Genomic DNA, 21,302 nt, shown 5'->3' with positions numbered 1-21,302 from the left:
AGTCCCACTCATAATGCCTTAGATAGCTCTTTTGTCCTACCCCACACACATGCAGAGACCTCACCTGGCTTAACTGGTGCATCCACAGACGAAACCTCTCTCGAAACGCCTAGGTTTACCTCCACTGTACTCACATCCTACCATACCATTGTCTGTGCATTATGCCCTGAATGTATTCTACTACGCCCAGAAATCTGCTCCTTTTATTCTCTGTCCCCAACACAGTAGATGGCCAGTTCTTATAGCCTTTAGCTGTACCCTTATCCTAGTCCTCCTCTGTTCCTCTGGTGATGTAGAGGTTAACCCAGGCCCTGTAGCACCCAGTTCCACTCCTAATCCCCAGGCGCTATCATTTGTTGACTTCTGTAACCATAAAAGCCTTGGTTTCATGTATGTTAACATCAGAAGCCCAGAACGTCACATTTCGTTTTTTTGGTGAGTTTTATCTTCATTAAAATATGTGGAATTCCATGCACGCTGTGCTTTGGTTTATTTATGATCGGGAGTTTGAAGACAGTGAGCGTGACAGTTGAGGAGAGAAAATGCAGTGGTGTGATCACTTTTGGCCAGTCATGATAACATTGTTGCACTGATGCATTGCAAATAGTTTCACAGGACATACAGAAATGTGCAGAGTGAAAAAGAAGAACCAAAGGAATTGACAACCATCAGAAAAATGGATCACTTGCAAAACCACTTGAACAACGATGAAATGACATACTGTAAAAGATGAGCAGGCTAAATGGCATTTGATGTTGAATTGTTACATTTAAATACACATTACTATATTTTTTTTCATTAGTCCTACATGTACATTGAAGTATTATTTGCAGTTGTCACTATGACAATAAACACACCATGAAAGCACTGAATGGTCTGAACCAGTATCTGTGTGTTGAGAGACCTTGTGAAAGGTCTTGTTTTTATAGGCAGCTCTGCAGTAGGATGTGTTGATCAGTCGACTGACAGGAGTAGGACTGTAGAACGATACATGATCAACTTTCCTCTAGTGTGGATGCTCACCAACGTTCTATAGTTATGTAGCCTATAGTTTATCATCGTTAGTTATTGACTTGGTGGACGGCCCAGACCTTAACTCTGACACAACACAACTAACGGTATTATCTCAACAGAACTACATTATCGATACTTGAATGAAATAAATATAAAATTACACACACACTTGTTTTCTTGACTTTTATGCTCTATAAATTGACTCTTTCAAATGATTTACTCTGGCCAGTTTGCTACCAGCGCGCTGCAGTAGGGAAGTAAAGCGGAAGTCGAATCCATCAGTATGTATTTTAGTTTAAGAATTTTAGTTTCAGAATGTACAAACCAAAAATGGTTGCTTAGCAACCAGATACCAACTGTGTTCTGTGGAGGAAAAAATTGGAGTTCCAATATTTGCATAATCATTGTGATTGTAGGATAAAATCAAATCAAATTTATTTTTATATAGCCCTTCGTACATCAGCTGATATTCTCAAAGTGCTGTACAGAAACCCAGCCTAAAACCCCAAACAGCAAGCAAAGCATGTGAAAGAAGCACGGTGGCTAGGAAAAACTCCCTAGGAAAAACTCCCTAGAAAGGCCAAAAACCTAGGAAGAAACCTAGAGAGGAACCAGGCTATGAGGGGTGGCCAGTCCTCTTCTGGCTGTGCAGGGTGGATATTATAACAGAACATGGTCAAGATGTTAAAATGTTAAAATGTTCATAAATGACCAGCATGGTCAAATAATAATAATCATAGTAGTTGTCGAGGGTGCAACAAGCACGTCCGGTGAACAGGTCAGGGTTCCATAGCCGCAGGCAGAACAGTTGAAACTGGAGCAGCAGCACGGCCAGGTGGACTGGGGACAGCAAGGAGTCATCATACCAGGTAGTCCTGAGGCATGGTCCTAGGGCTCAGGTCCTCCGAGAGAAAGACAGAAAGAGAGAATTAGAGAGAGCATATTTAAATACACACAGGACACCGGATAAGACAAGAGAAATACTCCAGATGTAACAGACTGACCCTAGCCCCCGACACATAAACTACTGCAGCATAAATACTGGAGGCTGAGACAGGAGGGATCAGAAGACACTGTGGCCCCATCCGATGATACCCCGGACAGGGCCAAACAGGCAGGATATAACCCCACCCACTTTGCCAAAGCACAGCCCCCACACCACTAGAGGGATGTCTCCAACCACCAACTTACCGTCCTAAGACAAGGCCGAGTATAGCCCACAACGATCTCCGCCATGGCACAACCCAAGGGGGGCGCCAACCCAGACAGGAAGACCACGTCAGTGACTCAACCCACTCAAGTGACGCACCCCTCCCATGGACGGCATGGAAGAACACCAGTAGGCCAGTGACTCAGCCCCTGTAAAAGGGTTAGAGGCAGAGAATCCCAGTGGAAAGAGGGGAACCGGCAAGGCAGAGACAGCAAGGGCGGTTCGTTGCTCCAGCCTTTCCGTTCACCTTCACACTCCTGGGCCAGACTATACTTAATCATAGGACCTACTGAAGAGATAAGTCTTCAGTAAAGACTTAAAGGTTGAGACTGAGTCTGCGTCTCTCACATTGGTAGGCAGACCATTCCATAAAAATGGAGCTCTATAGGAGAAAGCCCTACCTCCAGCCGTTTGCTTAGAAATTCTAGGGACAATTAGGAGGCCTGCGTCTTGTGACCGTAGCGTACGTGTAGATATGTACGGCAGGACCAAATCGGAAAGATAGGTAGGAGCAAGCCCATGTAATGCTTTGTAGGTTAGCAGTAAAACCTTGAAATCAGCCCTTGCCTTAACAGGAAGCCAGTGTAGGGAGGCTAGCACTGGAGTAATATGATCAAATTTTTTGGTTCTAGTCAGGATTCTAGCAGCCGTATTTAGCACTAACTGAAGTTTATTTAGTGCTTTATCCGGGTAGCCGGAAAGTAGAGCATTGCGGTAGTCCAGCCTAGAAGTAACAAAAGCATGGATAAATTTTTCTGCGTCATTTTTGGACAGAAAATTTCTGATTTTTGCAATGTTACGTAGATGGAAAAAAGCTGTCCTTGAAACAGTCTTGATATGTTCTTCAAAAGAGAGATCAGGGTCCAGAGTAACGCCGAGGTCCTTCACAGTTTTATTTGAGACGACTGTACAACCATCCAGATTAATTGTCAGATTCAACAGAAGATCTCTTTGTTTCTTGGGACCTAGAACAAGCATCTCTGTTTTGTCCGAGTTTAAAAGTAGAAAGTTTGCAGCCATCCACTTCTTTATGTCTGAAACACAGGCTTCTAGCGAGGGCAATTTTGGGGCTTCACCATGTTTCATTGAAATGTACAGCTGTGTGTCGTCCGCATAGCAGTGAAATTTAACATTATGTTTTCGAATGACATCCCCAAGAGGTAAAATATATAGTGAAAACAAGTGGTCCTAAAACGGAACCTTGAGGAACACCGAAATATACAATTGATTTGTCAGAGGACAAACCATTCACAGAGACAAACTGATATCTTTCTGACAGATAAGATCTAAACCAGGCCAGAACTTGTCCATGTAGACCAATTTGGGTTTCCAATCTCTCCAAAAGAATGTGGTGATCGATGGTATCAAAAGCGGCACTAAGATCTAGGAGCACGAGGACAGATGCAGAGCCTCGGTCTGACGTCATTAAAAGGTCATTTACCACCTTCACAAGTGCAGTCTCAGTGCTATGATGGGGTCTAAAACCAGACTGAAGCGTTTCGTATACATTGTTTGTCTTCAGGAAGGCAGTGAGTTGCTGTGCAACAGCTTTTTCTAAAATTTTTGAGAGGAATGGAAGATTCGATATAGGCCGATAGTTTTTTATAATTTCTGGATCAAGATTCGGCTTTTTCAAGAGAGGCTTTATTACTGCCACTTTTAGTGAGCTTGGTACACATCCGGTGGATAGAGAGCCGTTTATTATGTTCAACATAGGAGGGCCAAGCACAGGAAGCAGCTCTTTCAGTAGTTTAGTTGGAATAGGGTCCAGTATGCAGCTTGAGGGTTTGGAGGCCATGATTATTTTCATCATTGTGTCAAGAGATATAGTACTAAAACACTTTAGTATCTCCCTTGATCCTAGGTCCTGGCAGAGTTGTGTAGACTCAGGACAATGGAGCTTTGGAGGAATACCCAGATTTAAAGAGGAGTCTGTAATTTGCTTTCTAATGATCATGATCTTTTCCGCAAAGAAGTTCATACATTTATTACTGCTGAAGTGAAAGCCATCCTCCATTTGCGAAGGCTGCTTTTTAGTTAGCTTTGCGACAGTATCAAAAATAAATTTCGGATTGTTCTTATTTTCTTCAATTAAGTTGGAAAAATAGGATGATCGAGCAGCAGTGAGGGCTCTTCGATACTGCACGGTACTGTCTTTCCAAGCTAGTCGGAAGACTTCCAGTTTGGTGTGGCGCCATTTCCGTTCCAATTTTCTGGAAGCTTGCTTCAGAGCTCGTGTATTTTCTGTATACCAGGGAGCTAGTTTCTTATGCCAGATGTTTTTAGTTTTTAGGGGTGCAACTGCATCTAGGGTATTGTGCAAGGTTAAATTGAGTTCCTCGGTTAGGTGGTTAACTGATTTTTGTCCTCTGACGTCCTTGGGTAGGCAGAGGCAGTCTGGAAGGGCATCAAGGAATCTTTGGGTTGTCTGAGAATTTATAGCACGACTTTTAATGCTCCTTGGTTGGGGTCTGAGCAGATTATTTGTTGCAATTGCAAACGTAATAAAATGGTGGTCCGATAGTCCAGGATTATGAGGAAAAACATTAAGATCAACAACATTTATTCCATGGGACAAAACTAGGTCCAGAGTATGACTGTGGCAGTGAGTAGGTCCAGAGACATGTTGGACAAAACCCACTGAGTCGATGATGGCTCCGAAAGCCTTTTGGAGTGGGTCTGTGGACTTTTCCATGTGAATGTTAAAGTCACCAAAAATTAGAATATTATCTGCTATGACTACAAGATCCGATAGGAATTCAGGGAACTCAGTGAGGAACACTGCATATGGCCCAGGAGGCCTGTAAACAGTAGCTATAAAAAGTGAGTGAGTAGGCTGCATAGATTTCATGACTAGAAGCTCAAAAGACGAAAACGTCATTGTTTTTTTTTTGTAAAATGAAATTTGCTATCGTAAATGTTAGCAACACCTCCGCCTTTGCCGGATGCATGGGGGGTATGGTCACTAGTGTAACCAGGGGGTGAGGCCTCATTTAACACAGTAAATTCATCAGGCTTAAGCCATGTTTCAGTCAGGCCAATCACATCAAGATTATTATCAGGATAGCTGTGATGGCAATATAATCAGGATCAAATTCTGTCCTCCTCAAGCTCATTAATGATAGAATGTTCATATTTGAAGATGGCATATGACATGGAGTACAGGGAGTGGATTAGCTAAGGAGACTGTACTCAGGCTAGGGAGTACAGCCTCTACTGCAAGACCAGCCTTGTCAGCCACCTTTCTGTTACTGGCCCAAAGCTCTTATCCACTAAGCTATCTGCCGCCTCTACTTCACACTTCTCTCTTCCTGTGTGAATTTCTGCTTGTTTGGGAAACGCTGATGTCTTTTCTGCTAAATGACGTGCAACTAACCAACTCTGCATCCCCTCTCTGTTTCTCAACTAAACCAGACCAATCTCTTGTTATGTCAGTTACTGAGCTAACAAGTTTTAGATAAGTAGTTAGTAATCATGGCTGAATACCGACAGGGCACGTGCACAGGAGCCCTGACCTTCAGGGGGCCCCCATTCATTTTGTTAGTTATTCTCACTCACATATCCAACTAACATGATATGTCATTATAAAATGTGTAGATTTGTAGCTGAAAAAAATGTCTCTCCACCCCATGGAAAAATGGGTAAAATTGCACAAGATTTGCTGTAAAATGGACAGAAATTGTTAATAAAGGTGCTAAATGCAGCTGTTTTTATCTCAAAATCAAATAATTTATGGGTAACAAGTATGTACCTTACTGTGATTTGTTTTTGTTTTTTAACTAAAAAACAGCTTTTTGCAAAGAGGAATTTCTCAAGCAACAATTTTGTGAAGACTATCTGGAAGTGGTGTGAGAGGGGAGGGGCAAACTGAAAAACGTCTACTATTAGCAGAAAGATTTGGAACTCTGTCTATGAACTATTTTACAGCATGGTGATGTCACTATGGAAGGCTAAAACTCCATCCCACCAAACACAGGCAGAAATTTAAGGCTGTATAAAATGTTAATAATAATACATTTTACACACCAGATACAAACAAACATACGAACAACAACTTACAAACAACGACTCATCTCATCTGTTAAAACACTATCCCATGGTTGTTCAATGAACCATAAATAATTAATGAACATGCACCTATGGAACAGTCGTTAAGACACTAACAGCTTACAGACGGTAGGTAATTAAGGTCACAGTTATGAAAAATGAGGACACTAAAGAGGCCTTTCTACGGACTCTGAAAAACACCAAAAGAAAGATCCCCAGGCTCATCTACATGAACATGCCTTAGGCATGCTGCAAGGAGGCATGAGGACTGCAGATGTGGCCAGGGCAATAAATTGCAATGTCCATACTGTGAGATGCCTAAGACAGCATTACAGGGAGACAGGACGGTCAGCTGATCGTCCTCACAGTGGCAGACCACGTGTAACAACACCTGCACAGGATGGTTACATTGGAACATCACACCTGCGGGACAAGTACAGGATGGCAACAACAACTGCCCGAGTTAGACCAGGAACGCACAATCCCTCCATCAGTGCTCAGACTGTCCGCAATAGGCTGAGAGAGCCTGGACTGAGGGCTTGTAGGCCTGTTGTAAGGTAGGTCCTCACCAGATTTCACCGGCAACCAAGTCGCCTATGGGCAAAAAGCCACCGTCGCTGGACCAGATTGGACTGGCAAAAAGTGCTCTTCACTGACAAGTCGTGGTTTTGTCTCACCAGGGGTGATGGTCAGATTCGCGTTGATCGTCGAAGGAATGAGCGTTACACCGAGGCCTGTACTCTGGAGCGGGATCGATTTGGAGGTGGAGGGTCCGGCATGGTCTGGGGCAGTGTGTCACAGCATCATCAGACTGAGCTTGTGGTCATTGTAGGCAATCTCAAGGCTGTGCGTTACAGGGAAGACATCCTACTCCTTCATGTGGTACCCTTCCTGCAGGCACATCCTGACATGACCCTCCAGCATCTGGTGCAGTCCATGAGGAGGAGATGCACTGCAGTACTTAATGCAGCTGGTGGCCACACCAGATACTGACTGTCTCTTTTGATTTTGACCCCCCCCTTCGATCAGGGACACATTATTCCATTTCTGTTAGTCACATGTCTGTGGAACTTGTTCAGTTTATGTCTCAGTTGTTGAATCTTGTTATGTTCATAGAAATATTTACACATGTTAAGTGTGCTGTAAATAAACGCAGTTGATAGTGAGGATGTTTCTATAAGTTGATATAAAACACCGGAAATCACATTTTTGTCTGCACTGGGCCTTTAAAACGGCAACATTTTCTCTAAACCCCACAGCAAACTGTGTGGAATTGCAGGAAATTAACTTAAAAACGTAAATGTTTCTCTCCACCATCAGGAGGGGGTCCTGCTCTAAGGTCCCCCACTAACCAGACCCTTCTCCCCTCTCTGGTCGTCTCAGGTTCTCAGAAGGTCATCCTCACGGTGTCTGTAGGAGTGGCTGTGGTAGCAGCGGTGTGTGTCACTGCTGCTGTCATCATAGTACGCAGGAGTAGAGACAGTAAGGACTTACATTTGTCTTTGAGTTTAATGGAGGGCATGAATTACACAGTAATACATGGAGCCAGCCAGTTGTTTAATTGAAATTCTTCTGATTTCTTTTATTTGTTCTTGTCAGAGAATTAAGTGCCAACTGATAACAGCATTGTGAGTGAACTGTGACTTAATAAACAGTTAGTGTATTATACTATTGTAGTAAAATAACTAAGAGGTTCCACTATAATTCTATTGTTTTGAATCCATTGCCTTTGATACTAATTAAAGGGTCTGAATGCAGTAAACCACTCCACCCCACCAACCAATGAGGTTAGTGCATCAATATCCTAATGGAATTTGAAACATGATTAATATGAAACATCATTTAACCCAGTTGTTATCATGCAATCAGACTAATGTCCAGTTTAAATGATTCATGTTTCAATAACAATTTTGATCCTTGTAGAGTCAACCTGCTGACAGAATCACCTATTCCTCCTTTGGCCACTTCAATCAAAATCCCCCTCAGAGAGTTGACGTAAGTGAAGCTATACTGAACATATTGTAATAATATGACTCTCCCTTCTATACACTGTTTTACTTCTCTAGGGTAGGGGGCAGTATTTTCACGACCAGATGAAAAACGTACCCAAATTAAACTGCCTACTACTCGGGCCCAGGAACTAGAATATGCATATTATTAGTAGATTTGTATAGAAAACACTCGGATGTTTCTAAAACAGTTTGAATGATGTCTGTGAGTATAACAGAACTCATAAGGCAGGCAAAAATCTGAGAAACATCTAACCAGGAAGTGGGACATCTGGTGCTTGTAGTCCTTTCAAGTCATTGCCTATCGAACACACAGTGACTTAGGGTTCATTTTGCACTTCCTAAGGCTTACACTAGATGTCAACAGTCTTTGGAAAGTTGTTTGAGGCTTCTATGGTGAACAGAGAGCGAACAGAGGAAGTTGGAAGTTGTTGACTCAGGAAAGGACATGACTTCATTGGCGCGCATTCACGTGAGAGTTAGCCGTGTTCCAAAACGTTTTTCAAGACACTGGAATCGTCCGTTTGGAATATTATTGAAGTTCTAAATTAAAAAGGCCCTAAAGATTTACGCTATACAATGTTTGACATGTTTGAACGAACGTAAATATAACTGTTTTTGACTTTTTGTCGTGACATTTTGGGCGCACTTCCTACACTTGGAGTAGCTTACTGAACGCGGAATCAACAAGGAGTTATTTGGACATAAATTATGGACTTTATCGAACAAAACAAAATGTATTGTGGACCTGGGATTCCTGGAAGTGTCTTCTGATGAAGATCAAAGGTAAGTGAATATTTCTAATGGTATTTATGATTTTAGATGACTCCAAAATGGCGGGTATCTGTATTGCCTAGTGTATTTTTCTGAGCGCAGTACTCAGATATTTGCAAAGTGTGCTTTCCCCGTGAAGCTTTTTTGAAATCGGTCACAGCGGTTGCATAAAGGAGATGTTCATCTATAATTCTTTGAATAACAGTTTAATATTTTATCAACGTTTATGATGAGTATTTTTGTAAATTGTTGTGCCGGCAGTATTGGAGGAAAAATATTTTCTGAACATCACGCGCCTGTAACGCCCTGGCCATAGAGAGGGGTTTTTGTTCTTTATTTTGGTTAGGCCAGGGTGTTACATTGGCGTTCTATGTTCCTTTTTCTATGTTTTTGTATTTCTTTGTTTTGGGCCGTGTGTGGCTCCCAATCAGGCACAGCTGAAGTTCGTTGTTGCTGATTGGGAGTCACATGTTTTTCCTTTGGGTTTTGTGGGTAATTGTGTCTGTTCAGTGTGTTTCCTGACAGGACTGTTTCTGGTTGTTTTTGTTTCGTTTTTGTAAAGTGTTCTCTTTTTGAATTAAAATTCTAATGATGAACACATCCTCTGCTGCACCTTGGTCTAATTCTGACGACAGCTGTTACAGCACCAATGTAAAAGGCTGTTTTTGGATATAAATATCAACTTGAATGAACCAAAAATGTATGTTTTGTGTAACATGATGTCCTAGGAGTGTCATCTAGGAGCGTCCCACCTCCCCAAGAGAGGTTAAAGCCTTTCCTTTGTTGTGTGTGTGTTGTCTCTGTAGGCCCAAGGTGAAGATGCAGTGATGTATGCCTCTGTTATGCCCTCTACTACCAGAGGGAGAGAGACAGAGAACCCTGCTGACCCCAGCTCCCTCTACTCCACTGTCAGCTAACCTCAGGGTGTCAAGACATAAGGAGAGACAGAGAACCCTGCTGACCCCAGCTCCCTCTACTCCACTGTCAACAAACCTCAGGGAGCCAAGACATAAGGAGAGACAGAGAACGCTGCTGACCCCAGCTCCCTCTACTCCACTGTCACCAAACCTCAGGGAGCCAAGACATAAGGAGAGACAGAGAACCCTGCTGACCCCAGCTCCCTCTACTCCACTGTCACCAAACCTCAGGGAGCCAAGACATAAGGAGAGACAGAGAACCCTGCTGACCCCAGCTCCCTCTACTCCACTGTCAGCTAACCTCAGGGAGCCAAGACATAAGGAGAGACAGAGAACGCTGCTGACCCCAGCTCCCTCTACTCCACTGTCAACAAACCTCAGGGAGCCAAGACATAAGGAGAGACAGAGAACCCTGCTGACCCCAGCTCCCTCTACTACACTGTCACCTAACCTCAGGGAGTCAAGACATCAACATGAAGACTATGCTCATTCACACCCTAATCCAGACTTAATATGGTTCTAGGAACAGAGATTTTTGTGCTATTAAAAGGGACAATCTGCACTAGTTACATCCATTTCTAGACGTATAAATGAATGATATGCACCCATTGATTCTTGAAAAATAAAACATAGAAATGCCTCATGAGTTTAATTAAACTGTCATAACCCATCAGAACCCAAAATATATGCTTGTTTTACTCCAATGTTTGTAAACAAATGAAATGTAAACAAACACACTGTATAGCTCAAAACATGGTTTAAACTATAATGTTGATATCATGGATGGCCAGTCCTTGCATCTTTATCTCTGTCTAGGAGAGTGGTTCGCCAGCCCCATCCCTCAGCTTTTCAGCAAAACAGTGGCGGAGAGTGTGATTGGTTAATGTTTCAACTGCTGATTGCCGCTTTAAGATGTGTATATTTTATTGATATAGACCAATGAGTTAGGAGACAGGAAAAGTGGAAGCGTTTGAGAGTGAGAACTGCACGCTTCAGATTCAAATTCATGCTGACTGATAGCCTAGGCTATACAGTAATATACTGTATATGCACATATAAAATATTACTGCCCAATATTACACACTACTATCCAGGGTGTACAGCTTCTACTGTAAGACCAGAGTGTGGCTATTTTGCAAGAATCTCACATGTAAAATATTGTTTTGGTTACTACATGATTCCATATGTGTTATTTCGTAGGTTTGATGTCTTCACTATTATTCTACAATGTAGAAAATATTCAAAATAAGGAAAAACCCTTGAATGAGTAGGTGTGTCCAAACTTCTGACTGGTGCTGTATGTGAATGAGTTTGCCAAAATATCTAAAAATAGGTTCATTATGAGGTATTGTGAGAATAATTTGTTTTTTTTTAATCCATTTTGAATTCAGGCTGTAAAAAAAACCAAATGTAGAAAAGGTGAAGGGGTATGAATAATTTCTGAAGGTACTGTAGAAATACATGCTCTGTGTATTGACCAAGGTAATACACCTGACCCTGGCCCAATGCTGTACCACTCATACAATCTACCATAGAACTGAAATAGTATAATATACAATACCAGAATAAGGTGGGGAAGCTGGTCCTGCAGTTGAGGCCTTCCTCCCTGGATAGTAATAGAAAACATACAAGATTAGCAGAGGTGAGTCCAGCATGACAGAACAGTACACAACATATTTACTAACTCACTCTGTAAAGTTATAGAGGGAAAAGTCTAAAGTTTTCCTCCTCTAATCTCTCAAAGACTTGTCTCTCTAGACAAGCAAAAGTTCCTACAAATATGTATGGGGCTGTTTTGATGTTACCAGTCTTAGGCAGCTGATGAGTACTGATGGTTGTCCTGACAGGAATCAGAATTGTTCCATCAGAACTGTCTGAAAAACATAAATTCAAGTGTCTTGACGTCAGTATGGCAAAATGTCACAACCCAGTCTGAATCCATTAGAGGGACCAGCCCTGACCCAACATTTGGGAAACTACTTTACAGGAACAGTAATCATGTCTATGTATCCAGATGGCACATGGAAGATGTCTGCAGTGCACACATCATACAGCTGGGAGGTTTTTATTTAACCTGGGACCATGAAGAGGAAATCAATGAAGGTCTTCACTGCTCCCTCACTTGTCAGTCACTTCCTGTTGTTGTCCACAGTCAGAGTGATGTCACAGCCAGACGTCTGTGTGATCTGATATTTGGAGTTTCTCTGCAGCCAGGGCCGGCCCACTCATTAGGCAGGATTAGGTGGCCAAGAAGCACCTCCAACAACACATATAACCTCTCATAATTCTGCCCCAAAACAACAACAATCTCTCTCAACCAGTGACATATGGGATTTTTAGGTGAGCGCTGATGCCGCACTGTGATAAGCAGTGCCCACGTTGTCAAAGGCAAAAAATATAAAATATTTTGCTTGTCCCTTCCCAGCGTGCCTTTCCAAGGTGCTGCGGCGCTCCACCAACTTTCCATCCCAAAAATTATCCATCACCTCCCGAGTGGCACAGCGGTCTAAGGCACTGCAGTGCTAGAGTCTTACTGGGAGTCCCATAGGACAGGGGAGGGTTTGGGCGGGGGGGCTGTACTTGGCTCATCACGTCCTTGCAACTCCTTGTGGCGGCTGACCCTGGTCGCCAGTTGAACGGTGTTTTCTCCGACACATTGGTGCGGCTGGCTTCAAGGTTAAGCTGACGGGTGTTAAGGAGCGCGGTTAGGCGGGTCAGGACGCATGACCCCACCTTCGGGGAGTTGCAGCGATGAGACAAGATCGAAATTGTGGATCATTTTATCTGCTAACATAAATCGTGTAGCAGATATAGCACATGGGAGAAAGATGTGGCCTTTTCTGTAACCTACAGGCTGGAGATAAAATGTATGACAATGTAATGAGATGGACACTTTTTACATCATGGAGGTTTCTCCGAACAAATAGCCTCACCTAAATGGCACCCAATCAAATAAAAAATGTGTTGACTTGTTAAACAATAACATATCCTCAAAACAGGACAGGTCAAAGTAAAATGACAATATGGAATGAACAATCAGGTTACTCACAACTGCTGAACAGAAGTTTCACCCTCGAGGGCGAAAATGTCATGATCAGTGATTTCATATCTGTATACATCAATGTTTGACGAGCTGATCATAGTGAGAAAGCTGTGTCCAACAAGTAGGGACTAATAGAGGATCCCACTTCCCTTTAACTAGTTACATGGCACCACCTACTGGTGAAACTCACTGGTACGTCTGTCAGAGTATAATGTGATTGGTTTGGTTCCTTATGATCTTGAAGACACAACACTGGAGGCCACAACTCTCAAAGACACACCTGTACTACAGTGGAAGAGATACTACTACCCCATTAATACATAATGAATCATTACCTGATGATCTTGTAGAAGACACGCTCCAGACGTCCATCTTGTGAGAGTTGTGTCCGTCAGTTATGAGGCACTCTGGGGTTCTGTAGCAACGTGTAGAGATGTACTCTGTATAGGGCGGGAGTAAACACTCTAACACGAGCCAAAGTCCCCCAGCTTCAGAGTGTCCTTCTGTTTAGGGGAGAAGACACAGGATACTACTACTGTGTGTGTTATACTGTCTGTTATGTTCCTCAGTTTCTGTGTTGTGGTTTGTGTATTTTCATGTATGCATTTCAGGAAATGGATTCCTGAAATTCTCTACAAGCAGCTGATTGGTTAGCCCCATTGATGATTGGAGAGCTGACCCCGCCCCCTCGTCAGGACACAGCTGTCTCCAATGACTAACTCCTTCTGAAGCTTTATAAGCCAGTGTTCTGTTGCTCAGAAGAAGATGATTGCGGAGAGGAGGCTAATGGCAGAGGGTTATAGCATGTTGGTTGTCTCTAAGAGATTTGTTATGTACTCCATTCGTTGTTGGGAGGGAGCTGATTGGTTGTCTGTTGTGTGTCAGTAGGATGCTGTGTTTTGATTATTGAAATTGTTTATTCTGTTTCATTAGTTCCCATGGGGAAGGGGAAGGCACCTAGGGAGTGCTTAGGCAAGAGGCCCGCAGGCATACGTTACCCGTAGTAGTTTACTAGGAAAGACCTGGGCGGACCATCCCCGGTATTTTGGTTAGTGCACCAGATGGTATTAGATAGTTAAGTAGTGGGTAGGTAGGAGAGGGGGCTTTGATATTTACTTACTTTGCTTTGGTTCCTTCCAGCCCCTTTTCCCCAAAATTACCGCGCGACGGAATAAATTCCCTGTAAATGGTAAATCTCTGCCTTTTGTCATCCTTATTCACACCTACGCTTCATACCTCTTTCACACCACGGAGAGTTGCGTTGTAGCAGGGTGTTGTGTTCCCTCTTCCGAGAGGCGTGTGTAACACTGTCCTACCACCAAGTACTGTATGAAGGCTGGTATGTGTTGCTTTTAAATGATAAAGAAATATTTAACTGAACATCCATTTATTAAACAGTGACTGAATACAAAGTATAGTAACAATGTGATGTGAGCGGACCAAGTCATTTGGTGTCACTCTATAGCGGAAAGGTGGAATAAACTAGTCAGGAGTTGGTTTCTTGATTGAACACAGTTCTCTATTGAGGGATTTTGGTCAATACAAAAACGCCAACACAATCACTGAAAATCTCCCAAGAAAATACATCTTCTAATCCAGATGAACCGGGAACACTATGATCATCTTCAAACTACAACAAAAGTCACGGGTTTGTCACCGTCTTAATGGTTCTTCGTGGTTAGCTTCTCTCTTGGTAGCCATCTTCCAGAGGTTTTTCCTCCCTCTTACTGGTTCCCTCCCTCTTGTAGGGAAAAGATGATAGGTCATTAGTACCATCAGCTGTGCTTAATTGCCTCAGGTCCCCATGACTCACATGCCTAGTTGGGCTACTATCCGTGAGTCCAGCCTGCCCTCTGGTGGTCCTTCCACAGTAACTGAGTGTTTGTCATGGCATTCTTAGTGCCACCATGGGTTGGTTCAGTAGAGTTCTCCTCCAAACTCAATACATCGCTCTCCTAATGCACATCTGTGATTACCTATGTATGTGGTCCAGAGACTTGCAGAGCTGATACATGTAGTTGTGGATCCTGCTCTCTGGCAGGATTTACATTTTAGTCATTTAGCAGACGCTCTTATACAGAGTGACTTACAGTAGTGAATGCATACATTTCATACATTTAATTTCATGCATTTTTTTTCATGCATTTCAATTCCCCCATGGGAATCGAACCCACAACCCTAGTGTTGCACACACCATGCCCTACCAACTGAGCCACAGGGAAGACCACAACATCTATGAGATCTATGAAGGGGAGTGAATAAGGGAAGAAGGAAAAGAAAATAATGTGAATGAAATGTAGCCATATACTAAGAGTAGACTGATACTAGGAGAATAATATTCTAAGTTAATTTTTAAATAACTCTTCATCAGACACATACAGTAGAGCTGTACGCTTGTTCACTCATCACTGATATCAGGAGAAAGGATCAGGTTTGATATTCACTTTAATGTCATTACAGATCTTGTTAACTTTATTTACAAATTATAACAAGAATACATACCTTCCTGAGAACAAAGTCAATGAAGGTCAAATTTCCACCTTGAGTCAGCTGACATGTCCACTTCCTGTTGTTGTCCTCCCTCCTGGATGTTCACAGAGTGAAGTCACAGGGAGAATGTTGTGTGACCTGGTATCTGGAGTCTCCCTGCAGATCAGTACTTGTCTCATCCACCAGCTCAGTGTAACACCACTAATGATGTGTGAGTTACACTTTCCATCAAAAGTGAGTAGAGAGCACCTTACTGTCACTGTTGTGGACAGGGAGACTGTGAAAGACAAGGATATATTTCAGTTTTAATGTTTCAAATACATGATATACTGAGTTGCAAAATGCAAATGCATCTCAATATTTATTTGTATTATTTTGAAGCATGAAATTACTAGCTATGATATTTTTAAGAACGAGGTGTGAGGACCTCTTTCTCTCTCTCTGCTCAGTCTCAGAAAAACAGAAGTGGTCTGAGCTGAAATAACCACTGAAAGAAGAGTTTCAGACATAGACATTAATATTCATTCTTCTGTTAATAAAGCTACATCATTGGTTGTAGTTACATTTACCTCTCTAACAAATGAAATTCCCCCCATTACCAAGGTGGGATATCAGCCTTTAGTAGAAATGATTTGATATAAGATGGAACCTTCAGTTTGTAAACACATAATTCTCAAATCTATCATTTTTAAGACCTTTTAGCGACATTCACAGTGATGTGCTGCTTCTATAAGCAGGAACGTGATTGGATGTCCACTTCAGCCCTTGACAGGTTTAGAACATATTGGTACATATGCAGAAACATACATAAAATGTGATGTCATACACAAACAGGTATAATCTGCCTTAATATATGGACAGTGCATCATCAAAAGATGTACAAAACAAACAGGAACACCAAATCACTGGTAGTACCCAGCGGGGGCATGGTACAGCTGTCCAAGGTCTGGTGATGGGACTCCTCTCTGGGCTGGAGGGACAAGAAGACAGAACCTATAAATCATCTTTATCAGAGTAGGGTAGAATATAACTGCTGTCCATACAGAGACGGAAATATGCCTTTACATCAACTCACGTAAAATGTACACTACCGGTCAAAAGTTTTAGAACTGTCACGTTGATATAAAGGGTCGGGAGACAGGCACAGGAATGCATAATAGTTTTTTTTAATTAAGCCCAAATTACGGCGTGCCGTGTAAAGGCACGGGGACGAAGACCAAACAATCACATAACAAAACACAGCGTAGAAACCCAAAACAAAAGAGTGAGGAGTACCTTGTATAAATAACACACGCGCCCAATGATTAACACACGGGACGAGACCCGTAATCATCTGCACAATCCACAAGGGCACGAAAGCCCAAAACACACAGCCCTCCAAAACACACAGCCCTCCCAAACACACAGCACTCCAAACACACAGCACTCCAAACACACAGCACTCCAAACACACAGCACTCCAAACACACAGCACTCCAAACACACAGCACTCCAAACACACAGCAGACATTGTAACAATGATCGACAGCCCAAAGGAAACTAAAGGGTACACTTATACAAGTACTAATCAGTGGGAATAGGGGACAGGTGTGCGTAATGAAAGTTCCGGAGGGATCCGTGACAAGAACACCAACTCATTCAAGGGTTTTTCTTTATTTTTACTATTTTCTACACTGTCGCATAATAATGAAGACATAAAAACTATGCATTAACACATGGAATCATGTAGTAACCCAAAAAAATTTAAACAAATATATTTGAGATTCTTCAAATAGCCACCCTTTGCCTTGATGACAGCTTTGTACACTCTCGGCGTTCTCTCAACCAGCTTCATGAGGTAGACACCTGGAATGCATTTCAATTAACAGGTGTGCCTTGTTAAAAGTTAATTTGTGGAATTTTACAGCTACAATCAGTCTGGGTATTGCTCTACAGTGCTAGATTAGCATCTATGAGTACAACGTGTGTGTGTGTGTGTGTGTGTGTGTGTGTGTGTGTGTGTGTGTGTGTGTGTGTGTGTGTGTGTGTGTGTGTGTGTGTGTGTGTGAGACACCTGTCATCTGCCATGCCTAAGGTAGTCCCCAGCACTGGTTGTGTTGGAGGCACTATCTCCTCTCTTACCACCCTCTCTCCTCTCTCCCTCCCCTCTCTATCCTCTATCTATTCTCTCTCTATTCTCTCTCCTCTCTTACCCATCTCTCCTCTCTCTCTATCCTCTCTCCCTCCCCTCTCTACCCTCTATCTATTCTCTCTCTATTCTCTATCCTCTCTTACCCCTCTCTCCTCTCTCTCTATCCTCTCTCCCTCCCCTCTCTATCCTCTATCTTTTCTCTCTCTATTCTCTATTCTCTCTCCTCTCTTACCCCTCTCTATCCTCTATCAAGTTTTGAGGGAGTGTGATATTAGCATGTTGACTGCAGGAATGTCCACCAGAGCAACATGGAAGGTGTACAGTCGTGGCCAAAAGTTTTGAGAATGACACAAATATAAATTTTCACAAAGTCTGCTGCCTCAGTGTCTTTAGATATTTTTGTCAGATTTTACTATGTAATACTGAAGTTTAATTACAAGCATTTCATAAGTGTCAAAGGCTTTTATTGACAATTACATGAAGTTGATGCATAGAGTTAATATTTGCAGTGTTGACCCTTCTTTTTCAAGACCTCTGCAATCTGCCCTGGCATGCTGTCAATTAACTTCTGGGCCACATCCTGACTGATGGCAGCCCATTCTTGCATAATCAATGCTTGGAGTTTGTCAGAATTTGTGGGTTTTTGTTTGTCCACCCGCCTCTTGAGGATTGACCACAAGTTCTCAATGGGATTAAAGTCTGGGGAGTTTCCTGGCCATGGCCCCAAAATATCAGTGAGAGGAGAGTAATGCAGTGGAAATGTTTTTGGGGGGATTCAGTTCATTTGCATGGCAAAGAGGGACTTTGCAATTAATTGCAATTCATATGATTACTCTTCATAACATTCTGGAGTTTATGCAAATTGCCATCATACAAACTGAGGCAGCAGACTTTGTGAAAATTAATATTTGTGTCATTCTCAAAACTTTTGGCCTCGACTGTACAATCGCCATCCCTATGAGCGTGCCACCCTCCTTCTGGCCATGGACGAGGCATGCGATGACATCAATCCAGATTAATTTCAGACTTGGAATCGCCATGCCAAATGTTTTTCACCAGGTGCATAAACAATGAGGACATTCACTGCAATGTCGATTAGAACCAAATGAAGACCAAATGCTCCAGACAGGCTTGATGCAGAATTTAATGTTTTATTTTTTATTTGTTTTATTTCATTTCATTACTGTACACATATATTGTAATTATATCTGAAAAAAAGACATGTATTTTTGGCATCAACGATTGTGAAAGATATCTTCAGAAATCACACCTTGGGATAGAAGTAATGGAAATGTTCTGCCAATTTTAATGGGTAGTGAAAGGGAATTGCCAAATGTGAAAACAGTGTAATGTGCTGAAATAAATAGTACTGTGGCATATTCAATTAAATTTTGAAACATGTATTTAGCATTTTTTTTGCTGTTGGATTTACCTGGTTGTTAAAACAACTAAATTGAGAAAATATTATTCTGTTGTATTTTGGTCATTCAATCAACGTTCTCATGTTATTTCACAGTTAACTTATAGTATAAACATATATTTTCAATCAATGGTTGCGTGGTGAAAGATGTCTCCAAACAAAATAAATTATTGTAATTTCTTTAAATGGTAGTTAGAGTCTTGTCCATTCGCTGCTCCTCTCCTCTCCTCTCTGCTCCTCTCCTCTCCTCTCCTCTCCTCTCCTCTCCTCTCCTCTCCTCTCCTCTCCTCTCCTCTCCTCTCCTCTCCTCTCCTCTCCTCTCCTCTCCTCTCCTCTCCTCTCCTCTCCTCTCCTCTCCTCTCACTCCTCTCCTCTCCTATAATCTCCTCTCCTATAATCTCCTCTACTCAACTCTGCTCTGCTCTCCTCTCACTACTCTGCTCTACTCTCCTCAGCTCTCCTCTCATCTCTCCTCTTCTATCTCATCTACTCTCCTTTCTCCTCTATTCTCCTCTCTCCTTTCTCCACTACTCTCCTCTATTGTACTCTCCTCTTCTCTCCTCTTCTCTCCTACTCTCTCCTCTACTCTCCTTTCTTCTCTACTTTCTCCTCTCCTCTACTCTCCTCTCTCCTCTCCTCTGCTCTCCTCTCTCCTCTCCTCTGCTCTCCTCTCTCCTCTGCTCTCCTCTCTCCTCTCCTCTCTCCTGTGCCCTCTGCTCTGCCCTCTCCTCTCCTCCCGTCTCATCTCCTCTCCTCTCTCCTCTCTCCTCTCCTCTACTCTCAACACTCTTCACTACTCTTCTCTCCTCTCTTTTTCACTCTGCTCGCCTATCCTCTCTCCTCAACTCTCCACTTCTCCCCCCTCTACTCTACTCCCCTCTATTCTCCTCTTTCGTCTAGTCTTCTCTCTCTTCTACTCTGCTCTCCTCTCCTCTCAACTCTGCTCTATTCTCCTTTCTCCTCTATTCTCCTCTCTTATCCTCTCCTCTCTCCTCTCATCTACACTCCTCTACTCTCCTCTACTCTCCCATCTTCTCTACTTTGCTCTTCTCTCCTTTTTCCTCTACTCTGCCCTCTCCTCTCCTCTACTCTCCCCTCTTCTCTACTTTGCTCTTCTCTCTTTTCTCCTCTCCTCTCCTCTCCTCTCCTCTCCTTTCCTCTCCACTCTCCTCTCCTCTATTCTGCTCTCTCCACTACTCTCCTTTACTCTCCTCTCCTCTCTCCTCTACTCTCCTCTCTCCTCTACTCTCCTCTCTCCTCTCATCTCTCCTCTCTACTCTCCTTTCTATTCTACTCTCCTCTCTTCTCTAATCTCATCTCTCCTCTCTACTCTACTCTCCTCTACTCTCCTCTCTTCTCTACTCTGCTCCCTACTCTCCTCTACTCTCCTCTCCCCTCTCTCCTCTCTCCTCTACACTCCCCTCTACTCTCCTCTCTCCTCTACACTCCCCTCTACTCTCATCCCCCTCTAATCTACTCTCCCCTCTACTCTCTCCTCCTCTCCCCTCTACTCTACTCTCCCCTCTACTCTCCTCTCTCCTCCTCTCCCCTCTGCTTTACTCTCCCCTCTACTCTTCTCTCTCACCTACTCTCCTCTCTTCTCTCTACTCTACTCTCCTCTCTCCTCTCTACTCTATTCTCCTCTCTCCTCTACTCTCCTTTCTCCTCTCTCCTCTAAGTGGTCTGACCTGAAAGAACCACTGAAAGAAGGACCAGTTGCAGACATAGACATACTTATTATTCTATTTATGTACATCATTAACTGCAGTTACATTCACCTTTATAACAATTGAAATATTTACATATACATCAAACCCAACAGTCAAAAACAGGTTGTAACTAGAAGGAGTACAGCAATTGATGGAAGTGACTTTTCTTAGCAGGCTTGGAGATCATTTTAGCTAACCCTAACCCTTTTCCTAACCTTATGCTAATTCTCCTAACCTGCTACATAAGTTCTCCTAACCTGCTACGAAAAAGTATGTCACGTCCTGACCATAGTAAGTGGGTATGTTCTATGGTAGAGTAGCGTGACAGGGGGTGTTTGTCTATGTTTTGTATTTCTATGTTCAGTTTCTAGTTTTGTATTTCTATGTTGGTTTTGTTTGTTATGATCTCCAATTAGAGGCAGCTGGTCGTCGTTGTCTCTAATTGGAGGTCATATTTAAGTTGATGTTTGTCCCACCTGTTTTTGTGGGTGATTATATTTTGAGTAGTGTGTTTTCTCTCTGCGTCACGGTTCGTTGT

The sequence above is a fragment of the Salmo salar genome, chromosome ssa06 (assembly GCF_905237065.1).
Source record: "Salmo salar chromosome ssa06, Ssal_v3.1, whole genome shotgun sequence".
Lineage (NCBI taxonomy): Eukaryota > Metazoa > Chordata > Actinopteri > Salmoniformes > Salmonidae > Salmo > Salmo salar.
Note: the sequence above shows the minus strand (reverse complement) of the source record.